This window comes from Tursiops truncatus, chromosome 2, assembly GCF_011762595.2.
Source record: "Tursiops truncatus isolate mTurTru1 chromosome 2, mTurTru1.mat.Y, whole genome shotgun sequence".
Lineage (NCBI taxonomy): Eukaryota > Metazoa > Chordata > Mammalia > Artiodactyla > Delphinidae > Tursiops > Tursiops truncatus.
The window spans coordinates 150,874,643-150,901,236 of NC_047035.1; the positions used below are offsets into that span (position 1 = coordinate 150,874,643).

General features: G+C 49.0%; 1 protein-coding gene across 1 annotated transcript in view; it reads left to right on the top strand.

Moving 5' to 3' along the window:
* Positions 1 to 26,594, top strand: part of LOC109549652 (uncharacterized) — a 127,782-nt gene that overhangs the window by 13,119 nt on the left and 88,069 nt on the right. Inside the window, exons 6-10 of the transcript XR_012330347.1 lie at positions 1,019 to 3,823; positions 5,223 to 5,375; positions 6,101 to 9,809; positions 11,880 to 11,963; positions 13,856 to 15,815. The gene's annotated coding sequence lies outside the window, so the exon portion shown is untranslated. The remainder of the gene's footprint in view (positions 1 to 1,018; positions 3,824 to 5,222; positions 5,376 to 6,100; positions 9,810 to 11,879; positions 11,964 to 13,855; positions 15,816 to 26,594) is intronic.

Below are 26,594 nucleotides of genomic sequence, written 5' to 3' on the forward strand. Positions count from 1 at the left end.
GAGGGCAGGGAAGGACTACACACAGGTGACTCACCAGCTGAGTCCTGATAGCAGCCAGGCAGTGTGATGGGGTGGGGGGGTAAGCAGGCCTGGATTTGCTCTTCCCAGGCTGAGTGTACAGCATGGGAGAAGGCACAGAGGCACAAAGGAGCGATCACCTCCTGTCCTTCCTTCTAATCCTGTTCAATCCTCCAGGAAGGCTGACTTTCCAATCCCTCCAGGTTGGGTCAGATCCCTTCGCTCTGTCCTCTGTGACACTTGCTGCAGACCTGTGACCTCTGCATTTATCTTGTGATATTGTCATGATCTGTGATCTCCCCACGGGGCTGTCACCTCTTTGAGTTCATCAACTTCATCTCCGAATGCCTCGCAGAGAACTGGCAGAGGGCCATTGTTCAAAGCAAGTGTGTGGATGGATAGATGGATGGATGGATGCAAGGTTGGATGGAAGGAAGGAAGGAAGGATGAATGGATGGATGGATGGATGGATGGGGACACCAAGTGTGTCCCAACCAGAGATACTGGAGCTCATTGTGGGGAGGCAGGATGGTGAGGTGTTGAAGACCTGCCCACCCTTCTCAGAGGTCTGGTCTTCACACCGCAGGCAGTGGGGAGGCAAGGGTTACTTTTACGCAGGGGATTGATTTGGGGGAGAAAACATGCTGGTGGCCATTTGAAGATGAAGATTAGAGGTGGAGTAAACAGAAGCAAGTCATGAAACCTGGGTGACAGCCCAAGCGAGAGAGGACAGGGTGTGACACGAGGCAGTGGCCACAGGGAGTGAATGGCAGAAAGAGGGAAATGGGTTAAGAAGATAACTAGACAGAGCTTGGTGGGATTCAGGAAAGGAAGAGGCCAGAAGGACTCGGGCACCTGGGCTGAAGGCATAATCCTTGTCTGAAAGTGAGAATTGAGAGAGAGAAGGATTTCCGTTTCATTTTGACGGCTAGAGGACACGGGAGAAGGGACAAGATAATAAACTCCTTTTTTTTTTTTTTCCGTCTTGTTGATTTTTCAGGTAATGGGCCTTCCAAACTCATTCCAGAAGCATGAGTTTGGGGCCAGGCTGGGTGGAAGATCTGGGGGTCATCGGTGCCCCTAGAAAGCCGCAGGAATCGAGGCAGCTGGGAGAGGATGGAGTGTGGGGAGAAACAGGCTGGAGACAGAATCCAAGCTCTCAAGGCATCGCTCAGAGCCCACGCTCAGAAGAGCCCCGAGCTTAGTTCGATGCTATGCTGTCGCCACCCTTCTCAGAAATTCCTACCGATTTTTCAATTATTAAGAATCAGGGGCCACATTTTCGTTTTGCACTGGGCCCCCTGAACCACGTGCCCAGTCCTGCCCCCGACGCTGTCCTTCACTCCTAGGGCAGGGCTGCAACATGGTGGGCACCAGGTGCCCACGGAGATGGAAGCATGTGGTCGGATGGAAGAGGTGCCAGGAGCCAGCAGAGTGGCGGAAGCAGAGGAGAGGGTTTCAGAGGGGAGGTGCGTCCCTGGGTTCTTTGCCCTGGACCACAGTGAGGATGGGAGAGCATTGGCCCCCAGGCGTGCGGTCCTGCCAGTTGAGGCCAGTGCCCACCAGCGAGCGGAGTGGCTGCTATTCCCAGACTCTTTTTCCGCTCAGACCCCTCCATCCTTCCAAACTGAAGACAAAGCAGGGTCTCTGATGAGGGGCTGATGTTTGTTTCCACCCAGCCCGTTGACACAACTTCGGATTTTTCTTTGGGGAGCTTCTTTCTCCAGAAAGCGCTGCTGGTACTGATTACACCCTGACTGGGGGAAATGACCACCCTAAAGATATCAATCCCCATGGACTTCCTCGCCCCTGCAGGGGAGGTCTCCAGCCGGGCCAGCTCAGGCCCCATCCTCAGTACCCCTTCTGTAGCGGGCTGGAAGCCCCAGAACTTCTCCCTGAGCCATCGCAGCCAAGGCGACAGACCTGGTTGGAAAACAGGTGCTAACAGCCCAGAATGTGTCATCAGCCTGGGCTGAGATTGTAACTTCTCCCCACGGACCCCTCCTCCATCACCATCAGCACCACCAAAGGAGGGAAAGAAAATACTCCAGAGGGACTGGATTAAGGTCTTTCAGCTCAGAAAGAGGGGGATTAGGCAGAAGCTGGTAAAGAGATGGTCTTCTGGGAATTCCCTGGCAGTCCAGTGGTTAGGACTCTGCACTTCCACTGCAGGCCCGGGTTTGATCTCTGGTAGGGGAAGTAATATCCCACAAGCCGTGCAGCATGGCCAAAAACAAGATAGTCTTCCTTTCCAGGAAGAACTGAGCCACAGGAAATGGTCTTAAACATCCACAGGGAAGATTTTGATCAGGGGTGAAAAAGAGTTTCACAATAGCACAGATCTTGAGAGAGCTACAGAGAACACCGAATGAGAAAATTGACCTGTGCAGGCGCATCGGCTACGTGGGGGGAGTCTCTGTATTCCACGAAGCCCCTCTCACAGGCTTTGCATAGGTGGTTGGTAAGTAAACGCCTGAAGTTATGCATGAAAGCTTTTCTAAGATATCCCAAGAGATACCAGCTGCATTTCCAAGAACCAGGCTCTCCAAACAAAAATCTGGGTCCAAAGTCCTCTACGTAATTTTGAAAGTAAATTTTCAGTTCTTGGATCTGGAGGCTTTGTGGCCTCATCTAAGTCTCAGATTCTGCACAGTCACAATTTCAAAAAATAATACAGTGTTCCCAGCGGAGACGCTCCGGGACTGGAGGAGGACTCTTTGTAACCCAAAACCTGTGAGGAAACTCAGTTCTGGCGCCAAAGAGAGGTTTCCACTGAAAGGGAACAAAAACAGGCAAAGAGGTTTTGCAACAGGCAAGCGCTCTGTTTAAAAAAAATGCAGGGACGTCAGGAAACTCCAAAGAACTGGCTAAAAACAAGATTTCTTTAACCTAGAACATGGGGACTTCAACAAGGCGTAGGAAATTGGATGCTGGAATCCGGCCCCACCAACATTCTCAATTCTAACCTTCGTCGACCTGCTGGAAGGGAGGTGGTAGGTGAGGAAAAGGACATTTCCTTCATCTGGGATCGCATCTTCATCAGGACTGGTCTCTGCTGTTGTGCAGACAAAGCTCCATTCATGGTGCTTGGAGAAGGAACTATCAGATACTGATTCCAACGTGAGTTTCATTCATTCATTTATAAATCTTACAATTATTTGTTGACTGTCTGCTCCCTGCCAGGCACTAGGCTGTTTACTGGAGATGAGAAACACCTGCCTTCAGGTAGCTACTGTTCAGTGAAAGCACCAGCAGGTGGGCTGCAGAACTGAAACATCTCCAGGACCGGAGATCCCGAGTCACCCAAGAGATGTGGGGTGCATCACAACTGCCCAAGCTACATCATTGTGTGTATTCCCAACACATGAAAACCTCAGTGTTGATTAGGCTTTGAGAGGAACCAAGTCCATCCCTTACTGTGTTACATCTGATGATTGCAAGATTTTTCCTCAGCCCAGCCTCAAGCTCCATAAATGTCGAGTCTCATTTCTCTTCGCCACCCCATCCTCCCGTGCCCTGGAGTCATCGGATGTCTTCACGTGGCACTGAGACCAGAGAGCAGTGGTGGGAGAAGCATCCCGGAGGCCATTTCTCTACCAGAACGTGTGTGGATAACGTGACTGTACACGGAGTGACTGCAGCCTGCCTAAATCAGGGAGGAAAGTGAGGGCAGCCGTGACCGACCGCACCTACAAATTGTCTGCAAACACACCACGGGAGCACCTTGCAGGGACACTCCCGGGCTGTGGAGGGAGTCGCCCTACGAGGGTCCAGAAGCAGAAGCTTGAGTCTACTTTTCCTCAAGGTCAGTGCAGGTCTGGGGGAAGGTCTACATGTTCCGAGAAGTCATCTCGGTGGTCGAGATTCTCGGCCCCGCAGGTCACCTCGGGTCTGTGTCCAAGAGTCGCAAACATTTAAATCAGGCTCTTCCTAAATGCCAAGAAAAGATGTGGTGATGCCAATCCTGTACCCTGTTTTCAGATCTAACTTCCTCTCTCCCTCCATGCCCCCCCATCCCCTGATGTGTGGGCTTCTCTCTGCCAGACCTCTCGTGCTGTCGGTTTTCTGTTTCTGATTCTCGATGTGTTTAACTCTCTTTCGAAGCCTTCTCATCGTTTTCTTTCCATTCTTCCCTCGTTTAGACCTGTATTGCCCCGTCTTCTCTCCTCCGTCTCTTTCTCTCTCCTCCTCTCCCCTGCTGTCACCAGCATCTCTCTACTTTAAGATCTGCCCCCTCCATCCCTCCTTCCTTTTACTCTAAGCTTTCCCTCAATTACTTCTGTCTCTGGTCTTCACATCCCACTCTGGACTCTCCCGCCCACCCCTATCTTTCCCTGGAGCTTCCACTTCTTTCCAAATACAACCAACCTCCACTTCATCCTGACATTATTTTTCCCCTCTATTCAGTAGTTGTTTAAGAACTTGCTCTCGGGACACAGCCTTATTGCAGTCTGTTTTTCCTTCCTGTGGCCTGAAAGCCCTGAGCAGCCTTTCCCTTCAGGCTGCAGGACGGGAGCAAGGCCAGGAACAGCAGGAGCTGGTCCAGGGCCCCTCGCCCCTGTGTTTGCAGGCACTGCCCTAGAGGGAAGGGTTTCTTGGGATGTCCTCTGTCTCAGACATGATGGAGAAGAACATGTCGGTTAGTTGGAAATCCCTCTTAACTCTGTTTTTTCTCTAATTCCCTCTAATTCTATCTGTTTTTGTCTGACTTTCTACGGAAACCTGTACCTATATGTTCACCACTCCACTAACAGGTTCTACTAGAACACCCTCTATGAGCCATAAAGAGAAAACAAAGTCCCTGTCCTCAAGAAATGTACGGTCCAGGGTCTATGGACACGAAACTATCACCTATAAATAGTCATCTAAGTAATAAAATGTACAATGTTGAACATATGGGTGTAGGTCAGGGAAGGGAGAACCCAGCCTGAGCCTCAGGACTGGAGGTTCCCAAGGAGACAGTGAGAGACAGGGCAGCAAGTCCCCTGGGAGCCAGCTCGGGGGCGGGGGGGGGGGGGTTGGGAGTCACAGAGAGGCGAGGAGAAGGACCTTTAAATTAAGTGGTAGTGGAGGGAACCCATTCACCCCCAGAGCTCTCAGTCCCTCCCTGACACACCTGCAGGTTCCACTCCCTTCCGGCCACTAGGAAATTGGGTTATAAAATCCAACTGATATCCTGATTCTTGGGAACTTCTTGATTACAGCCACCTGCTTTGGGGATTACGGACCCAGAAGGCAGGGGAAGAGTCCGGAGGAAGGTGTATGGCAGACATCCGGGGATTTGTCTTCCCCTTTCGGGTGAATCTTTGGATTTAATATCCATATTTTCCTCACCGGAAATGAAATTACATGGTGCGGTAAGTACTCTTACACTAAAAGAACAAATTGGAACTTTCCCAAAAAATCCAAATTAGTTACCTAATAATCCCAATTATATGCAAAGGCTTCCAGAAATACCTGAAGAAGAGCAGTTTTTGCAGAACCTTACCCACGGGCACAGCACACTTCAAACTCCTTTTAATGCCATTGTCCTTCTATTTGCTCTTCAGTGAGAGAATCACGGACGCTTAAAAGCAAATCATTGTAGTGACCCAAGAGATTAAAAAGCCCAGTTCCCTCATGAGGAGAAGAACATCACTGTAACATGTACACAGTTCTTAGCATTTGCCAAGGGCTTTAACAAATGCTGGCTCTGGCTTCTTTAATACAACAACTTGGATATTATTATTCCCATTTTATAGATGCTGAAAATGAAGCGCAGTAAGAATAACTGAGATGGCTGGATTGCTGTGTTAAGTAAATGATAGCCCAGTTTTTTGAACCTATATCCTATACACAAGCCACTGCTCTTTTTATTAAAAAAAAAAGTTTCTGATCATAAAAGCGAGATTTTTTTAAACTTTAATTCAGAAAAAGATAAGGAAGAAAATAAAGAGCAGTCAACATTTGGTGTATAGCCTTCCAGGATTTTTCTCATGTAGATATGTGTATATTTAAAAAATAAAACTGGGATCACACTGTGCATACATTTTATAATTTATATATTTTATGTAACAGTACCTCCATGCGCATTTTCTTATAGTCCAAGATATGGATACCAAGATAGATCATATTCTGCCCCAGAAGACAAATCTCAACATGTTCAGAAAAATCTTAACGGAATATGTTATCCAGCCATATGGAATCAAATAACAAAAAGAAATCAATAACAAAAGGATAATAGGAAAACCTCCAATCACTAAATACACATCTAAACAATCCATGGGTCAAAGAGGAAGTCTCAAAGTCAATTTTAAAGAAACGCATTGAACTGGATGAAAATGAAAACACAATACTTTGAAACTTGTGGGACACTGCTAAGGCAGCACTGCAAGGAAAATTTATAGGACTAAGTGAATATATTAGAAAAGAGGAAAAACCTCAAATTAATAACCTAAGCTCCCACCTCAAGAACGTAGAAAGAGAAGAGCAACATAAATCCAAGGAAAGCAGAAATAAGGAAATAACAAAGAGAAAAGCCAAAATCAATTAAATTAAAAACAGAAAAATGGAGAAAATCAACAAAACAAAGGGCTAGTTTTTTGGTAAGATCAATAAAATTGACAAACCTCTAGCAAGACTGACAAAGATAAAAAGAGAAGACACAAATTACAAATAGGAACAAAATAAAATAAAATACCACCGCAGACCCTAGAGACATCAAAAAGATATTGATGGAATGCTACAAACAATTCTCCCACATAAATCTGACAACTGGGCGAAATGGACCAATTCCTTGAAAAACACAAACTACGACAACTTACCCAAAATGAAATAGATCATTTGAATAGCCCTATAACTATCAAAGAAATTGAATTTGTAATTTTAAAACTCCCCCCAAAATAAATCTACAGATCCAGAAGATCTATACAATCTCTTACAGAGAAGAGAAGGAACATTTCCCAATTCATTCTATGGAACCAGCACTACCCTAACACCAAAAGCAGTGCACAAATAAAGAGGAAACTATAGACCAATATCCTCAATGACTACAGATGCAAAATCCATTTTAAAATAGTAGCAAATAGAATTCAACAATATCTAAAAAGAATTATACACTGTTACCAAGTGGGTTTATTCCAGAAATACAAGACTGGTTCAATGTTCAAAATCCATTGGTGGATATTAAAAAATTAATTAAATTAATTTTTTAAAAAAATTCATTGGTGCAATTCACCATATTAATAGGCAAAAGAAGAAAATTCACATGATCATATTAATTGATACAGAAAGAAAATTGACAAAATTCAACACTCATTTATAATTTTAAAACTATCAGAAAAAAAGGAGTAGAGAAGAACTTCTTCAACTTGATAAACAGCATCTGCAAAAGCCTACAGCTAACATTATACCTAACAGTGAAAGACTGAGTGCTTTTCCCTAAGGTCAGGAATGTCCACTCCAGACTGGGAGAAAATATTTGCAAACCACATATTTGACAAAGGACTAGTATCTAGAATCTGTAAAGAACCCTCAAAAGTCAACAGTAAAAAAAATCCAATCAGCAAATAATGGGCAAAGAACATGAGGAGACATTTCATCAAAGAGGATGCACAGGTGGCAAATAAGCACATGAAAAGATGCTTAATATTATTTATTAGGGAAATGCCAATTAAAACCACAATGAGACATCATTATGTATCTTCATGATTGAAATAAAAAAGAGTGACAACACCACATGGGCAATGATGCAGAGAAACTAGATCATATATGCATTGTAGGCAGGGATGTAAAATGGTACAGCCACTCCGGAGAACAGGTTGGCAGTTTCTTAAGAAAAAAACTAAAAACCGGGCTTCCCTGGTGGCACAGTGGTTGAGAGTCCGCCTGCCGATGCAGGGGACACGGGTTCGTGCCGCGGTCCGGGAAGATCCCACATGCCGCGGAGGGGCTGGGCCCGTGAGCTATGGCCGCCGAGCCTGCGCATCCGGAGCCTGTGCTCCGCAACGGGAGAGGCCACAACAGTGAGAGGCCCGCGTACTGCAAAAAATAAAAAATAAAAAAAACCTGAAAACCTAAACATGCAACTACCATACAACCCAAGTAGTTGCACACTTGGTCATTATCCCGGAGAAATAAAAACTTATATTTAAATTTTAAGTACACAAATGTTTATAGTAGCTTTGTCATGCTCTAAAACTGTAAACAGCCTGATGTCCTTCACTGGGTGAATGCGGTCCATCCACACCATGGACTATTACGTGGCACTAAAAAGGAATGAATGATTGATACATGTAACAACCTAGATGAATCTCCAGAGAATTATGCTGAGTGAAAAAAATTGAATCACTAAAGGTTGTATACTGTACAATTCCATTTATGTAACATTTTTGAAATGACAAAATTATAGATATGGAGAACAGATTAGGGATTGCCAGGAGTTAAGATGGGAATGGGGACAGAAAGCGGGCATAGCCCTTAGAGGGCATCCTGAGGGATCCTAGCAGCGATGGGAACGTTCTGTGCCTTATGTATTAATGTCAGTATCCGTTGTGGTGTTGTACTATTTATAGTTTTGCAAAACATTACCATTGGGGAAAATTGGTGAAGGGTACACAGGACCTCTCTGTATTATTTCTTAAAGCTGAGTGTGAACCTACAATTAGCTCAAAATAAAACATTTAATTTTTTTTAATTAGATAAAACTGGGATCATGCTTTACATATGTTTTATATTTTATTTTTTATACTATATATATATATTTGTTGACTGCTTATATTTCATCTATGGATATATTATAATTTTTTAATTATTTGTTTTTCCTAGGGATCTGGATTATTTTTAAATATTTTGCTATTATTATTTTAAAATGCTGAGAACAGCATCCTGGTGTCCATTTTTTTAAAAACAGCTCTAATGAGATACAAATAACATACCATACAAGTCACCTGTTTAGAGTGTACAGTTTAATGTTTTTTAGTATTTTCAGTGTTGTACAACCATCACCACAATCTAATTTTAGAATGATTTTGTTCCCCCTAAAATAAGCCCTATACCCATAGCAGCCCATCTCTGTTCCTCCCCGCTCACCTGCCCCAGCCCTAACCAACCACTAATCTACTTTCCGTCTCTATCAATTTCCCTATAGAGACAGTTCCGGACATTTCATGTAGATGGAATCATACAGTATATGGCCTTTTGTGAGAGGCTTCTTTCATTGAATGTTTTCCAGGGTCATCCGTGTTGTGGGAAGTGTCAGGGCTTCACTCCCTTTATTGCTGAATAATATTCCCTTGTATGAATATGTCACATTTTATCCACTCAACAGCGGACGAACATTGGCTCGTTTTCATCTGAGTGGCAAATATAAACAGTGCTGCCATGAATATTCCCATATAACATTTTTTTTATGGACGTATGTTTTTATTTCCTAGGAGGGGAATTGCTGTGTCATATGGTAATCCTATGTCTAACTTTTTAACCTAGTGTCCATTTCTGATTATTGCTTTAAGGTACATTCTTAGCCATGAAAATAACTGGTCAAATCATAGCGCATCTTTCAAGTTTCTCATGCACAGTGCCAAATTATGCTCCTCAAAATTCTGCCCCGACCAGAGCAGGAGGACACTTTGACAGTACAAATCCGGGCTCCAGAGGTTCTTCCAGGATTGGTCCCACAGTTATCTGCTTGGAGCTGCAGCAACTGCCGAGGCAGCCCACTCCTTTCCGGGACAAGGCTTAGTAGAAGGAACCAGAAGACCCGCCTTCCTCTCCCAGGCCTGCTGCTTGCTGGCCATGCAACCTCCGGCAAGGTATTTATTTCCTCTTTTGCAAAAGGAAGTTAACGCTCGTCTGCCTACCCCACTCAACGTTGGCAGATCAACGTAGCAACTCGGTGTAGGAATGCTTTTCCAATGTGGACATACCCAGACACGAGTGAGTCTGGCCAAAGGGATCACTTTTTGAGAAGCGCTGCTTAACTGGGTTGTCCACTGAGCCTTGATTTTGGGGTGGAACTCAGTAGTCAGGGGTCAGTGTTTGGTTGGCTCAAGATATATCTACTTTAACAGAACCTGAGGACAAAAAAGCTTCCTTTTTTTTTACCATGAATGTGATTGCACAGCACACTTTTGATGTGTCATTAAGCTATACACACACACACACACACACACACACACACACACACACACACACATCCCAGCAGTAGCTCAGTTAGGGAGGGACAGAGAGGGCCGAGATGCCAGGGAGTCCGTACCTCGATTGTAGGGTTTTCTTATTATTGATAGAAACTTCTTCCCACCATTGGGATAAAATGTGCCCTCCAGAAATTCTCACCATTAGTCCTTACTCTGCCCTCGGTCCTGCGGCCATGGCAAGGTTGCCTTTCTGAGACTCTTCCCACAAGGCCAGGGCCTTCGTCCGTGGCCCAGTAGACAGTGGGCCTGCACATGAGCCCACTGGAGAGCTCTGTTCATTTTAACAGATGAAGAAACGGAGCTTATAATGGAGAGGGAGGAGAGCTCATAAACTCACAGGGTTGCCTCTGAGTCAAGACAGAAACTACTGAATTCCTCCTTCTCTAGCTGCCTTGGGCCTGAGAGCTCTGCCCCATCAGAGCCCCCCAGAAACACTCTCCTGTCTGCCCCCTAAGGATGGTTCCCCTGTCCACACACCCACCTCCCCCTAAGCCCAGCCTGGCTAAGAGCACAAGGGCCTCCCCAGCCAGGGTGTCTGGGACTGAGAAGCCCTTACTTCCTCGTTTCTTTCCACACGGCTGGGCCCAGTTATACTAGATTATGTGCATTAGGAGCTCCAGTCTCAGGAGCAAAGGCATAATTTCCCCCCAAGGGCATTGTTCCATGCATGCCAGAGGGATGAATTGACACTATTGGATTAACCCTGGAAGCAGGCCCGCCCTGTTCCCTCTCACAGGTTGTGCGCTGCACAACTTCAGGGGTGCCGGGCATACAGTGACCTGCCTAGAGGGATTTATGATTTCATGGGAACAAACAAACCTTAATATAGATCTCTCTTTACTGTAGACAGAAGGGTCGGGAACAAGCAGACTGTCCACATCAGTTCAGAAATGACAGTGGAGGATCCCAGGCTAAGCCCGAGCTGAGTCCCAAGTGACCTGCTTCCAGCCCCAGCTCAGCCGGGGACCAGCTGGTTAACCTGAGGCAGGAGCCTTAAGTTGCATCACTCCCAACAATACAAAACATGCACAAGTACTGCAGAGCTATATAATTTAATAAGTATCATGTATCATTGTTTGGAAAATTAAAATTCAGCTGGACTAAAGACCTCAGAAATCCCTGCTGGCTGCGTGGCTCTAGCGTTCTCTACGGCAGACGAAGAGGGTTAATTGGTAGGGGACTCGGGGTGGGAGATGGGGAGGGAAGCCAGGTGGTTTTACCTAAACACTAAAAGCAGAGAAACAAGCACACACCCTCTCCCAATTCTGTGATTTTTTTCACCCGTCTCAGCTGGAACAAAAAGCCTTTTGTGAGCTTAGTGGAGCCTGACTTCGCACACTTTTCTGTCTCCTTCTCCTTCTGTGTGGGAAAAAACAAGCCGTTCCATCCGGGTTTGCTAGGTTCCTTTGAAGGCCTTGCGGCTTTGGTCCAGGCAAACAGGAACCTGGCCGGGCCGCCTCCGCCCTGCTGAGGGAGCTTTTTGGCAGGACTTTCTCCCGGCCTCCTCGTGCAGAGATTGCAGAGGGGGAGGGGAAGGGGAGCACGGGATGGGCGTGGGGGGAGAGCAGGGCTGCAGGTGCTGTGCCAGGCGAGGGACCTGAGTGCTGAGCAAGCAGGGCGCTGGGCCCTTTCTTGTGTGATGGGAACCCACCGACATCCCCTCACTGAATCCTCTCCTGCGCCCAGGGAGGCGGGAACCACGGCCTGGTTCCACATCAGGAACCGAAGCTCGCAGGGCGGCCTGCCTTTGCCGGAGGTCACACGGACCAGGTGAGTCTCACCCCGTGGCCTTTGCTCCTTCATGGGAGCCGTCCGCTCCCCAGAAAGTCCCGGCCTCCCTCATCCTTCGCAAACCCAGAACCGGGGCCTCCACGGAGGCAGCGGGATAGCGGAGCCTGAAATCACGTCTCAGTGACTTGAGACTGGGGTCAGTTCCCCAGCATCGGGGAGGAGAGCAGGTTCACGCTCAGACTCCAGGTGCTGTGAGCCCGGTGCACTCTGCTCACGCCCCCGCCCCGGGGCTGCTTCCACTCGGTGCCGGAGGGGGGTTGGCCCCGCGCGGCCTGCCCGTTGCACGCTCACACTCTTACGCTCACTCACACTCATATATTCACACTTATGTGCACTCGCACACAGCCGCTCACCCACAATCACACACACACACCCCTCCCAGCGCACCACGGGGCGCTAACACCCAGGCACCTTCCAGGAGCGCGGAGCCTCTGTCTGCACGTGGGGTGCGTCGCGGCCAGTGCACAGCTCAGCAGTCACGCAGGCTGACTAATGCTGGGTCAACCCGGAGGATACACGGGGGCCTCGGGTTGGAGGGATGAAGTCAGTTTCACGCAGTATCCTCTCATCGGAGTGGAGTGCCTGAACTAAGGGGGAGGGAAGGAAGGTCTGTCAGGAGCCCACATTTGGGGCAGAGGTCTGTGAGGGGCCCTTGCGGGAAATCAGGACCGCACTGGGAGATTCAACGGCCTCATAGCGCCCATCCTTGTACACACGCACACATGCTCACACACACATGCACACTCACACAGCAGCCGCACGGCCTGGTCAGCTCCCCGAATGCTGCAGGGCTGAACAGACGAAAGAGCAGAGTTTCTGAATATCCTCATTATGACCAGCATTCGCTGAACCCTCAGTAAGTGCTCGGCTTTCTGCTGAGCTCTTTCCATGCAAAAAAGAAATTTCCAATTAATTCGCATGACAACCCAGTAAGGTAGGCACCGTTGTCCCCATTTTCCAGATGAGGCCACTGAGGCTTAGGGCTCTGGTGACTCCTCCAAGCTCCCACCGCTGATAAGGGCCCAGAGAGCCACTTGGTAACCAGCTCACTCATCCCTCCCCTGCGGGGCCTCTCGGGCACCGTGAAAGCCCCTGCCGGCTGAGCACCTGCACTCAGAGGGCAATGCCCAGAGCCTGACTTTAAGTCACTGCTTTTAGCCGTTCAGCATTTCTGTGCTACAGCGGATGGACTTGCAGAGCAGGACGAGGCCTTTCTTCTCACTGGCCCCCCACTGTGGAGGCCTAGTGGGGACGATGTGGAAGCAGTGGCTGGGTGGGAGGCCGGGACACCTCCTATCTTTTGCTTCCCCAGCAGCCTCTGATGATTTGTAAGGAGGCATGAGTTAGGGAGCCGGAATGGAGAGGGGAGTGGGGCTGAACCACACCATACCTCCCCAAAGACGTCATGCTAATCCCCAGGACCTGGGACTCACAAGGCAACAGGGACTTTGCAGATATGACGAAACTAAAAGTCTTGAGCTGGGAGAATCCCTGGGTTATGCGGTTGGATTATAGCCAGTGTGACCACGGGGTCATCGCACATGGGCCTCCATCCTCCCTGCCCTCGGACAGCAGCTCCCCTGCTTCGGGTTTGGACTGAAACTACACCACCAGCTTTTCCTTCCAAGGGGCAGGCAGGAGGGTCAGGTCAGCAGCAGGAGCTCACAGATGGTGGAGTAGGTGAGGAAGGGGCCATGAGCCAGGGACTGCACAGCCTCTAGAAAAAGCCAAGGAAACGGACTCTCCTCGACACCTCCAGAAAGAACCAGCCCCTCAAAGCCTTGGTTCTAGACTTCTGATCTCCCGGACCATCAGAGAATGCATCTATGTTGTTTGAAGCCACTGAGTTTGTGGTAATTTGTCACACGCAGGAAACTAATACAGAGGGAAACCAGCGCAAGGAGGATTCAAATCAGCTGGAGAAGATGCTGGGGACCGGTTTAGTCCACTCCGGCTGCCATACCAGAGCACCACACGGGGGCTTAAACAACAGACAGTCACTGTCTCAGTCTGGAGTCTGGGAGTCCGAGATCAAGGTGTCAGCACAGCTGGTCTCCTCGGAGGCCTCTCTCCTTGCTGTGTAGGCGGCCACCCTCTTCACACGGCCATCCCTCTGGGCACACGCACTCCTGGCTTCTCCCTGTGTCCTAATCTTTTCTTATAGGGACACCAGCCAGATTATGGGCCTCATTTTAACAAATCATCTCTGTAAAGACCCTGTTTCCAAATAGTCACGTTCTGAGGTGCTGGGGGAGGGGTTAGGGCTTCAACATGGGAATTCGGGGGCACGTAACAGGGAGCCTCCAAGCCTGCCTCATTCCCACAAGGCCCTCACTTCTGGCAGCTTCCAGACCTCCCTAGGGCCCAGCTTGAGCCCAGGCAGCCTCAGCCTGTAGAACCAGTTAGAGCTGCCAAGAGAACAGGTCGGGGCAGTCCAGGGGGCGTGGGTTTGCAGAAGGGACCTGGAGTTCCCTGAGGACTGGTGGTCAGGACAGGACCCAGGCACCGGGCATGGAGGAACTCAATCTCTCCCAGGCCAGACCCCAGAGCCACTCTCCCAGTCCTAACAAGGGCCGCTGAAGGCACCGGGGAACAAGCGGCAGTGGCGGGTGGCAGGCAGTGGGATCGGGAGTTAGACCTGCTCTGGTGACTTGGCTCTTTGCAGGGACATTGACACAGAAGGGCCAGAAGAGGCAGTGAAGCATGCAACATGCAGCCCCCAATGCAGCCCAGGACTGAGAGGAGAGGTCTCCTGATTCCTCCCTCTCCCGACACCACCCAGGCCCCTGATCACACGTGGCCCCAGAGCCTCAGGCAGCAGGAGTGACGCAGACTGCCTTCCAGACTCCCTCCTCGCTGACCTGTATCCTCCAGCCTCCACTGGGCTCCCCTCCCCACTTCTCCAGGCCAGGATGGACTCGCTCACACCCACAAACTGCAAAGGTGCAGGGCGTGTTTCAGACAGAAGACAGCCCACGCCAGGTACGCGAATGGAGAAGATTCGATACGTATAGTTACATAAGGTATAAAATTGTTATGCTGGTGACTCAAAAGGTAAAGAGAACTTGACAGTATCATCCCCGAGGCTGAGGCAGCAAAGGGAACGGCTGGGATTATTAAAACGCGGAAACATGGGCCTGGGACCCCAACCTCGGAGGGAGGGGGTCTGGTGGATGCTGGCGTGTCTGAGGTGCCATGAAGTTGTTTTTACAAGCGTTGGAAAAGCCACGAAGGGATTCAGCTCCCCACCCCGATCCTCTGCCTCTGAGACGCTGAGTGTTTCTACAGCTTCTTCATAAAAACACAACTCACATCCACGCGGAGAGAATCACATCCTTCCCGAACTCTTTCCTCCTGCATCACCACCGGCCTGTCTCAGCCAAGGGTGAAAAGTCTTGGAATCTAACAGGGTGACCGTTGAACCCAACCCTGACCCTTTTTCTCTCTTGCTACTTCAGCTTGTGTGATGGTTGATTTTAGGTGTCAACCTCATGGGGCTGACTGATGCCCAGGTAGCTGGTAGAATATGATTTCTGCCTGTGGCTACGAGGGCGTTTCTAGAAGAGATTCACATTTGAATCGGTGGGTGAGGAAAGCTGACCCCCCTCCCCGAGGTGATGGACCACGTTCAATTCTTTGAGGGCCCACGTGGAACCAAAGGTGGAGGAAGGGGAATCCACTCTCTCTGTTGAGCTAGGACGTCCATATTCTCCTGCCCTCAGACGTCGGTGCTTGTGGTTTTCAGGCCTTTGGACTTGGATTGAATCACACCCCAGCTCTCCTGGGCCTCTCAGATGGTGGGACTTCTGACTTCTCAGCCTCCATAATCACGTGAGTCAATTCCTAGCATGAATCTCCTATATCTCTATATACCCTGTTGGAGAACCCTGGCTAATACGCCAGCAGTGTCTCTCTTTGCCTTGAAGACGTTCATTTTATTTTATTTTTTATTGAAGTAGAGTTGATTTACAATATTATATTAGTTTCAGGTATACAACACAGTGAGTCAATATGTTTATAGATTATACTCCATTTATAGTCATAAAATAATGGCTATATTCCCTGCGCTATGCAATATATCCTTGTAGCTTATTTATTTTAGACATTAATAGTTTGTATCTCTTAACCACCTACCCCATCTCACCCCTCCCTGCTTTCTTCTCCCCAGTGGTAACCACTAGTGTGTTCTCTATATCAGTGAGTCTATTTCTGTTTTGTTATGTACATTCGTTGTTTTTTACATTCCACATATAAGTGGTAACAGAGTATTTGTCTTTCTGACTTATTTCACTAAGCATAATACCCTCTAGGTCCATCCGTGTTGTTGCAAATGGCAACACTTCATTCTTTTTTATGGCTGAGTAGTATTCCATTGTATATATATACCACACTTTCTTTATCCATTCATCTGCTGTTGGACACTTGGGTTGCTTCCATTTCTTGGCTATTGTAAATAATGCTGCTATGAACATTGGGGTGCATGTCTCTTTTCAAATTAGTGGTTTTGGTTTGGTTTTTATTTTTGGATATATACCCAGGAGTGGAATTGCTGGGTCATATGGTAGTTCTATTTTTAGGTTTTTGAGGAACCTCCATACTGTTCTCCATAGTGGCTGCACCAATTTACATTCCCACCAACGTGTAAGAGGGTTCTGTTTTCTCCACATCCTCACCAATATTTGTTGTTTATAGACTTTTTGATGATAGCCATTTTGAAAGGTGTGAGGTGGTATATCATTGTGGTTTTGATTTGCATTTCTCTGATGACTAATGATGTTGAGCATTTTTTTTATGTGCCTGTTGGCCATCTGTATGTCTTGTTTGGGAAAATGTCTATTCAGGTCTTCTGCCCATTTTTAATCAGATTGTTTGGGGAGGTGTGTGTGTGTGTGTGTGTGTGTGTGTGTGTGTGTGTGTTGAGTTGTATGAACTGTTTATGTACTTTGAGTATTAACCTCTTATTGGTCATATCATTTGCAAATATTTTCTCCCATTCAGTAGATTGTCTTTTTTGCTTTGCTTGGTTTCCTTTGCTGTACAAAAGCTTTTAATTTTAATTAGGTCCCATTTTGTTTATTTTTGCTTTCACTTCTTTTGCCTTAGATGACAGGTTTTTTTTAAATGTTGCTTTGATTTATGTCAAAGAGTGTTCTGCCTATGTTTTCTTCTAGGAGTTTATGGTTTCAGGTCTTACAGTTAGGTCTTTAATCCATTTTGAGTTTATTTTTGTATATGATGTGAGGAAATGTTCTAATTTCATTCTTTTACATGTAGCTGTCCAGTTTTGCCAGCACCACTTATTGAAGAGACTGTTTCCTCCATTGATTATTCTTGCCTCCTTTGTCATAGATTAATTGACCATATAAGTGTGGGTTTATTTCTGGGCTCTCTATTCTGTTCCATTGATCTATGTGTCTGTTTTTGTGCCAGTACCATGCTGTTTTGCTTACTGTAGCTTTGTAGTATAATCTGAATTCAGGGCCTGTGACGCCTCCAGCTCTGTTTTTCTTATCAAGGTTGTTTTGGCAATTTGGGGTCTTTTTGGTTCCATATAAATTTTAGGATGATTTGTTCTAGTTCTGTGAAAAATGTTATGGGTATTTTGATAGGGATTGCATTAAGTCTGTAGATTTCTTTGGGTAATATGGGCATTTTAACAATATTAAATTCTTCCAACCCATGAACACAGGATATCTTTCCATTTCTTTGCATCATCTTCAATTTCCTTCATTATTGTTTTACAGTTTTCAGAGTGTGGGTCTTTCACCTCCTTGGTTAAGTTTATTCCTAGGTATTTTTTTAATGCGATTGTAAATGGGATTATTTTCTTGCTTTTCTTTCTTATAGTTCATTATTAGTGTATAGAAAAGCAACAGATTTCTGTATATTAATCTTGTGTCCTACAACTTTACTGAATTCATTTACTAGTTCTAATAGGGTTTTTTTGGAGACTTTAGGGTTTTCTATATATAGTATTGTGTCATGCAGCAGGGTCTCTCTGGTCTGGCATCCCCCTACCTGTGGCTGGGAGGCTGGGTACACATAGGACCATGGGAGGTTTTCAGTGTAATTATCCGGGCTGGGTCCCTAGGACAAATGATTTCCAGTTAGTCGCCTGCACTCGGTGAGGGATCCCAGGAGATAGGCTGGCAATCCTGTTCTCATCCACGCCCCTGTGAACCCAGTCATGTGCCCACGTGTCCTACCCAGCACCAGTCCAGAGTGTGGGCCGTAATTCCATATAATACAGCGGCCCTGAGCCCCAGGATTTTTTTTAACTTTTCATCACTTGTTTGCTCTCCAGCACATGTGTTTGAGGAGCTTTGTTCTTAGAGCAAGACACTGTCAAACCTCACTTATAGGAAAGTCCAGAAAGGATGGTTTTCCTATTAGGATAATTTGAGGAGGGCATGATAAAGGGACTGGTTATGAAGGGTTAGAGGGTAGGTCCCTGGAGAAAATCTACCTTTCTGTAAACTATACCTCTTGGAAAATGGCATTGCTGCTCCAGGGTGACCCCAAGGGCTTTCACCTCAAAAGCCCTGATGGACACAGGACAGCCCAGAGTCCCAAGTGGAGTCCTAGGGAGACAAGGGTGGTTTTAGGGTCTGCGAATGATGTGGACCATTCTGTGGGTCCCTAGCGATCCAGACCTCGAGCTTGAGAACCAGTGGGTTTCCCTGGCCTTATCCCCTCTCTTTCCAGCACATTCTCTGTGGAACCTTGGGATTTCCATAGGCTGCTTTGATTTAAAGCCAAATCTGAGATGACCCGGTGGGACCATCCACCTACCTCGCTCTGTGTGGCTCGGTGACCCCCATGGATTTCCCTCTGAGGCTCCTGCCCTCCCCCACATCAAGAGCTGCCGTAGGGAACACGGGTCCCGTAATTGATGGGGGTCAGCTCCCCACAGGTCATTCTCCTGGAGTCACCTTCCTCTCCAGCTAGCAGTCCACACCCAGAGAGCAGCACCACTCACCCAGGAGGGACGAGTCTGTGTGGCACTGCCCCCCGGGGCCGACATTACCCAGCGCCCCTTTGCATGTCCCTCGAGACTCCTCAAGTGCACTCGGCACTGCCAGTCGAGGGCAAGCACAGGGCCACGTTTCAGCCTTCTCCGGGCTGGCATTCGGGCTGGAGCCCAACACCCATCGCTCAGTTCAAAACCAAAAACAGTCCTGCAGGAAAACTCATCAGGCTCGGCTCCAGGCCAGCCAGTTAAAAGTGGATGCTGGTCCCTCAGAGGCTCACACAGATCATTTCTGCTAATGAAACAAATATTTTTCCAGACCAGTCTCGGTTTCCGCTACCGCCGTTGGCCCCAGTTGCTGGCACGCCATTGGACCTGTGCCCTGAGGAACAGCACAGATCAGGGACAGACAGAGCTCTGGGGGCAACAGAAAAGACGTGTCTTCAGAGCAGAGGAGTCTGAGTCCAAACAGAAAGAAGGGCGAGGGAGGAAGCACGGATGCTCCAGCCCTGAGTCACAACCAGCTTACAAATCCCAGCTCATTCACACACACACACACACACACACACACACACACACACACACACACAAATAAGCAGTCTAGGGCACAATAACGATTCCAAATTCCGAGGCATGAGGGTATTTTGTTTCCCCCCTGAAGGAAGCGCGAGGGCAGCTCAAGAAGTTACTTGGAGAAAGGAACTAGGAGATGAGGTTCAAGGTCTCCATGTAGCCAACATCAGTAGGGGTTCTGAACCCCTCTGGGAGTGTAATTATCACATTCAGCCCCCACTTCCCCTCACCTGACAGCCCCTGCATCCCAGAGAAATGTCCACACACATCACGTTTCCGCACAAGGTCAGGAAGTGCAGGACCCTGAGGCCGGCCAAGAGCAAACCACTGATGGCAGGTCCAGAATCCCAGTGCCAGAGCGGTTGGTCCCTGAATGGGAAACGGTTTGTCCTCTTTCTGCCCCCCCAAGACCCTGACTGGAAGTGCTCAGCTCTCCGGAGCCTCCCACTGCCATGTCCCCACAAACCCTGAGCCACCCTTTACACTTGGGACCCCTGGCTTTTCTCAGAAAAGGCGGAGCTTCTCACTGTCCCATCCCCATGAAGACCTGCCAGGCCTGGCTGCACGGAAGGAGTGATGCCCGTGAACTTTTTCCTCTCTTGAACCAGGTCTGTAAAGCAGAGCAAAGCAGAGGTGCTCCGGTTGAAGAGGGGGGTGGGAGAAGACCCCCCCCCCCCGGACTCCTAGGTCTCTGGGAAGCACAGTTAGAAAATGCTGGACTAGCAGATTCCTAAGTGCCCTGCAGCCCAGGAATGTTATGATCAGAGACCCTGGATCTAAAACACCCCCCCCCACCATCCCACGACCAGTCACCCATAAAACCAACACTTGCTTGACTAGTTATGCATTCCTTCTTTCCAGATCATTCCATTGTAGTGAACTGATGAACTAGCCATGCTTCAGGGTTCAGGGGGTGTTATTAGGTTAATGACCCAGTCCAGCCCCTTAAGGGAGCTGCATAGTAATGGGAATCACTTTGCTGTAAGTGAGAAATGTTAAAATATATTTTTTGCATTTTTTAAAATGTTATAAGCAACTGCTGTACCATAGAATTACAGTGCAAGAGAGGTGAAAACTCCCCCTCTCCTCTCCCTCCAAATCCAAGGCCTGGGATAAAGCGGTACTTAAGTGATGAGCATCTTGGCAGGCCTGGTGATTCATGCTAGGAGAGCTGGGTCCCTCCACGCTCCTGGGGCTCTGGCCTGTGCACGTGCTGCTGACCAGGGTTCTTGGTCCCCTTAATCAATAGAAATTGATCAGAGGCCACACAAGAAATTCAGGCAAGCCTTTATTGGGGCCCCTGCTGCAGCAGGGAGGAGCGAGAACAAACAAGTTCCCTTGCTTGCTTCCCAAGGTGGGGCGCGAACCTGTTCCTTATATGGGTGAGGGTAGGGGTGTGTCCATGGGTCCGGCTGGAGGGGGGGCTTAGGTGTTCTGCCCACCCCTTTGGTGTGTTGGGTGCAGGGGGCACGCACAGGACCCTGCTTTTGCTCCCGACGCCCTGTTTTGCTCCCTGGCTCTTCGGGGGTGGCAGTTGGGTTTTTTTGGTCTCTTTGTATCTTGTCCAGAATTTGCCCAAATTCACGAGCAGGCAGGCATGCAGTTATTTTTAGTCCCTTATACTTTCTTTGTATTTTGTTGCTCGAGGAGACGAGGAGAAGTGTGTCCAGAGGCAAGCATTGCAGCACTGCAGGAAAGGGTCCCAGGCCCCAGCCTGTCTTACAGGTGCTGCCATGACAGCCTTTCCTGGAGGCTCATAAAACATAGGGTTGTATGAATTCCAGCCCTCACTCCCTAAACAAGTGCAACTCTGAGCCTGTCACTTGCTCCTACTGCCTTCCTGAGATAAAGGGTTAACCTTTATCTGACCCCGCAGGGAGAAAACCAAACCATAAAAGCATCAGTCTCATGAAGACCAGACAATCAGGGCTGAATAATCATCAGCGCTTCCAAACCACCAGGGGTCTGAGGTCTCTACAGACCTACGCTTCCAGGAGCTTTGCATTTATCAGGACTGGCAAGAAGCATCGAGTCCAGCACGACACGTTGTCTTGTGCAGACTCTACTTGAACACTTCTGGTGACGGGGAGCTCTCCACCTTGCGTTGGGAGAAGGTCTTGATAATCAGGATAATCCTCACAGGGAGCCCAGACCCTCTTCCCAGGTTGTGCACACCCCCTGGGACATCTACTGGGCCTCGCACGTATAGGAGCTCCCCGCACAGTACGCTGACACCTCACAAGATAAAAAATGCCCGTCTCACATCAAAGAAACTTCTCTGCATTATGAGTCACCCGGCATCTTTCAGGCTGGACATTTTCTCCCCTAATAACCAGACCTTCCCTGAGCTCAGCCAGGCCAAATGTTTCATCTCCATGCGTGTCCTGTTTGAGCACCCGGGGAAGTCGTCGTGGGTACATCTGATCTTAGAGCTGGGAGCAAACAATACATCAAAGGCAGCTCCTTTTGAAAGTAGCGACTGCCCTGTTACAATCCAGCGACAAATTCCACCTGGCATTCCAGGAGGAAATCCCAACTGACCTCTCCCTCCTCGAGATCCTCCAGAGCTTAACTTACGCCCGCACCGTCCATCAGACAGTTCATCACGTGCTCTTTCCAGGCGTCTTTTGTCCTGGAGAGAGTCTGAGTAGACAGAGCATTTCTCCTTCCCCAGCCCCACATTCTGATCACAAGCAAAGTGTGGGGCCGCAGAGAACTCACTGAGTTTTCTGGCTGAGGAGTTACACCCCAGAGACCCTCGTGGTGCCACTGCTGCACCACAGCGCTGGGGGGCGTGGCCTGGAAGAAGACTGAACTCAGCGCCTGCCTGGGGTGGGGGGTCTCCCCGCAGGACAAGGGGAGCCAGCTAGCACGTTCGGATGGCACTTGTGCATCGTGGCGTGGGAGGGTGGCACGAGCCTTCCCATGAGCTGAGCAGACGCGGCAGAAGGGACAGGCTAACCCGGAAGGAAGGCAGCTCCTGGGGTGCAGGAGCAGAGCTAAGGGAAGGAGACAGGAGCCCAGCTAGCGAGGGTGTCCCCCACATCGGGGAAAGCTGCTGTGCTAGGGACTCACCCCTGGAGAAGGCCAGCAACGGTGCCTGGCATGAAGAGACCACTCTGGACCACAGCACCACTGCCCCCTGCATCTCTCCTCTTCATCCCGACCCCGAGGAGCCCGGAACCGAGGCAGGAGGCTCCAGCCCGAACCTGGGAGGGCAGTGGCCAAGGCTGGACAGGGCTGGACCTCGCTCCTACACTTCTGGGCACACATGCCCCAACGCTGACAGGAGCCCCGGGCCCCCTCCTGGCATGGGGAAGGACACTGTGCCCTCCAGCTGCCTATTTCAGAAGCGGGGTCCTGGGCAGAAAGGAGGGGCAAGGCGATGGTCTCCATCTGGATGCAGGAAGGAGGCACCATCCTAACCATCCCTCAACGACACCACCTGTTAGGGAAGGTTTCCCCTGGGCTCCTCCCAGGGGACTTGAAACTCGCTGTGTGTGGTATTGATCTCACCTTTGATTCCCAAATGCCCTGGAATGTCTGGCACAAAGAAAGTGCTTCCAAGATATTCACTGGATTGAGTTTAACAAGGAGCCCAGTGTCTGGAGACAGCTCTGGTGTTTTCAGCATCACAGAATCAGCCAGCTGTCTGGTTCTATCACCCTTTACAAGTGACAAAGGCATCCTGCCTGAAATCACTGTCTTGGAGGCGGGAGAGACTTTGGAGGAAGGAAGTGTAGTTCCAAGTCAAGATCGTTACATACTTCAGTGTATTGGGGCCCAGATAAATCATAGTTGATACAATCTGAAATTCTCTCCCAAGCGTCCTTATATGAGCGATTCATCCTACAGCCATAACTCAGTTTTACATAGATGCACTTTTTTTGGTAAGTGCACGAACTTTTTTATGGGTCTTCCCCTCCACAGAGGATGCCTCAGCAAAGTGCTTAATAAATTGAGAGAACCATGTCAGCACATATTTTAGAGTGTAGACCCTTGGTGCAGTTTTGCACTGACCATAGCCATGGGTGAACTTTTGATCTTTGATCAAGTGGGCTTTTTTTTTTTTTTTTAACTCTTCCCCAAGATCCACAATACCTCTGGGTAACCTGGACCATATAAATATTTAACCAAGTTGTTCCACGTGGGATTTTCAAGTATGAATGATGCAATCTCCCTCGTAAGAAAAATCTAGGTTCCCCTGATTTGCAGTCACAACCCACCACCCCTGCAGACCCACCCCCACCCCTCGCACACTGCCTTTTTCTTACCACACACACACTGTCTGGAGAGAGAGCCAAGGGACCTCCGGGGAGGAAACTGCGAAGAAACGGAATGTCTAAATAAAGTCAAGTCTTCTCAGAGCACCTCGCGTTCATTATTCAAAGAATATTTCACACATACTCTCTCGCTCTGCACAAAGCACACCTTCCCCGGTGGCTCGGAAAACTCACAGGCAGCCAGGCGTAATCAGTAGACGTGCACATCCATAAATATCTGGTCCTTCAAGCCAGCCTCTAATGTAACTGCAGCGTTGGGAGGAAAATGCAAAGAATATTTAAACTTTAAACAATGTGACATCACCAAAACTAACGGGCAAGGGCCAGTCGGGTTCTCATCTAAAATGAAATGTAGTGTTGTTTGCAGAACCTTTACTCAAGTCCCTTCAGATTCATCCCCGAAATAGATTTGAGTCTTTGCCTCTCGCTCTTGGCTTTGTCTCCAGACAGCTTGCACTGATGGCAAAAGGGGGCGTGGGTGCAGGGGGACGAGTCTTGACCATAAGGCTGGGGGTAATGGACTGATCCCATCCAAAGATGCTTTGGAAACAAGTTGGAAATGATCTTCTTAAGGATTTGGACACCTTAAGAGAAGCACATTCTATTCTATTTAAAACAGTCTTGCGAGGCAAGCAATCCATCCGCGGCTGGTTGTTGAGATTAGCAGGAACATGACCACCCAAGAGTGGCTCTCAAAGAGCCGGTGATACGGTTTCCGGAGGTGAAGAGCTGAGTTTATTGGTCCGAGGCTGGGGAGAGGTCAAGGTCCAGCCCTGCCATGTACTAGAGTTTGTGCCTTGCTGGACAAGTTATTCAAGGTCCGGTTCCTCATCTGTAAAATGGGGGTGAGCTTTGTTGGGGAGGTTAAGTGCAGAGGTACCCAGGGGCCTGGCACGTACCAGTTCCCTATAAAGGTAGGTTATTACCGTCACCCATAAATAATGCTCCGAGGTACCAGGTGACATAGCAAGTAAGTGGCACCGTCATTAAATTCATGGACGCTCAGTGGTGGAGAGATCGGGGCGACACAGAGAGGGAGGAAGGTGTCCACAGAGAAAACGTTGAGCCGTGACTACGATTTCAGAGATCTGGTCGCTAAACATCCCAACCATGACCCTCGCTCCTCCTTAGGCTTGGTTTATCCTACTCTTGGCCAGACGGGATGGCTATCTTGTAAAGGGTGGGATTTGGGACCGTCTGCTTCTGTTCTGCTGGCCTCTCCTCCCACCCTGGACACCACATCCCAGTGAGTGACTCGAGATGGAAGGGGGGCGGTCCTCAGGCTGCGCCCAGAGCGGGGCTGCAGAATGTCTTCCGTGGCCTTACTGTGAGATGACCACCAGCTTCCTTTCCCGCCCGTGAGGAGGACCCAGAAGGATGGGCGGGCAGAGTGGGGAGATCCTTCCACACCTGCAGTTAGAATCCATTTGACCCATGCATTCCCACCCTGTGACCAGCCTGGGAAAGGACCCAAGTGGACCCTGCATGTCGTATGAATCCCAGATGAAGGGCTGGCTGAGGGTCGTGGTGCACGGCCATTTGGGGAGGGTCTGGGAGAGTCCGCGTTGGGTTCATTCCCTTCTTTGTGCAACCTGCTTGTTGAGCATCTGCTGACAGGCCGTCCAGTTCTGTTAGGAGATGATGGGAAAGGTGAGTCAGAGCACATGGGGGCTCGAACAGGTGCCCAGGACGCTGGACATTACTCGGTGGACAATGTCCCTTCTGGCTTCTTACCACCGTCAGCATCCCATCAGTGATAATAGTAATGCAAATAACAACAGCAATACCTAGCATTGCCTGCAAGCTTAGCGTGAGGAGTTGTTTGAAGATTTTGCATGAATTAATCCTTCAGTCTTCAGTACACTCTATGGGGAGAGAGTTCCATTTTACAGATGAGGAAACCGAGGTGCAGGAAGGTTAATGACGCTTCCCAGAGGCAAAAGCTCCGAGTGGCAGAGCGAGGCTCCCGACTCTGCCTCTCCTGACAGTCCCCTCCCAAGTTCACATCACCTCCAAGGCCCCCTCCTTGCTCCCGATCGCGACCACCACCCCGTGCTCTCGTCCTAACCCTCCACCCAGGTTTATCTCTACACCCGGCCCGTCTTCCCCATAGCCGCTCTCAGGGCTGGAAAGCAGTCTGACGGCCCCACCCCTTTCACAAAAGGTGGAACATCTCTTAGAGGCATCTTGTATGCTCTTTAACTATTCATCTGCTCCCATCAGCGGCAGCGCCTGCCACCTCCTTGGTCCCCCAAAGTAAACTCAGAGGCCCAGGGCTGTGTTTACTTCACACTGTGTTGCCTGGCCATAGAGAGTGGGGCTCAGCACAGGCCCTGATGAGTCCTGGTATAGAGCCCGTGCCAGTGCAGTGAGCCAGCCCCAAAATGGTTCCTCTTTCTCAGGGATGTGGACATTTTCTTCTTTGAAATCCTCGAGTGACAGCAGCCAGATTCCTCTGCTCTTCCCGTACCTCTGTCCCCAGAGTCGTGTCCTCACACTTCCTCCCCACCTGGTATGTCTCCATAAAGGAATGAGGAGGCCCTGAAGCGACAGCCCCCCAGCAGCAGAAAGGCCTGTCATCGCCACCTTCGTGACCCCAGCCACTGAGGCTTCATGACCCCACAGACCAAGGCTGACCCCGGGGAAGAGAGGACATGGACATTTCAATGAACACAACTGAAATCTCAATGAAATGAACACCAAAGGCAATAGCCCAGAGTTCCCCAAAGGGAAGGGACTTTGAAGTCGGGGAGATCTGTGTTTTTACTACGTATTCTTTTTGTG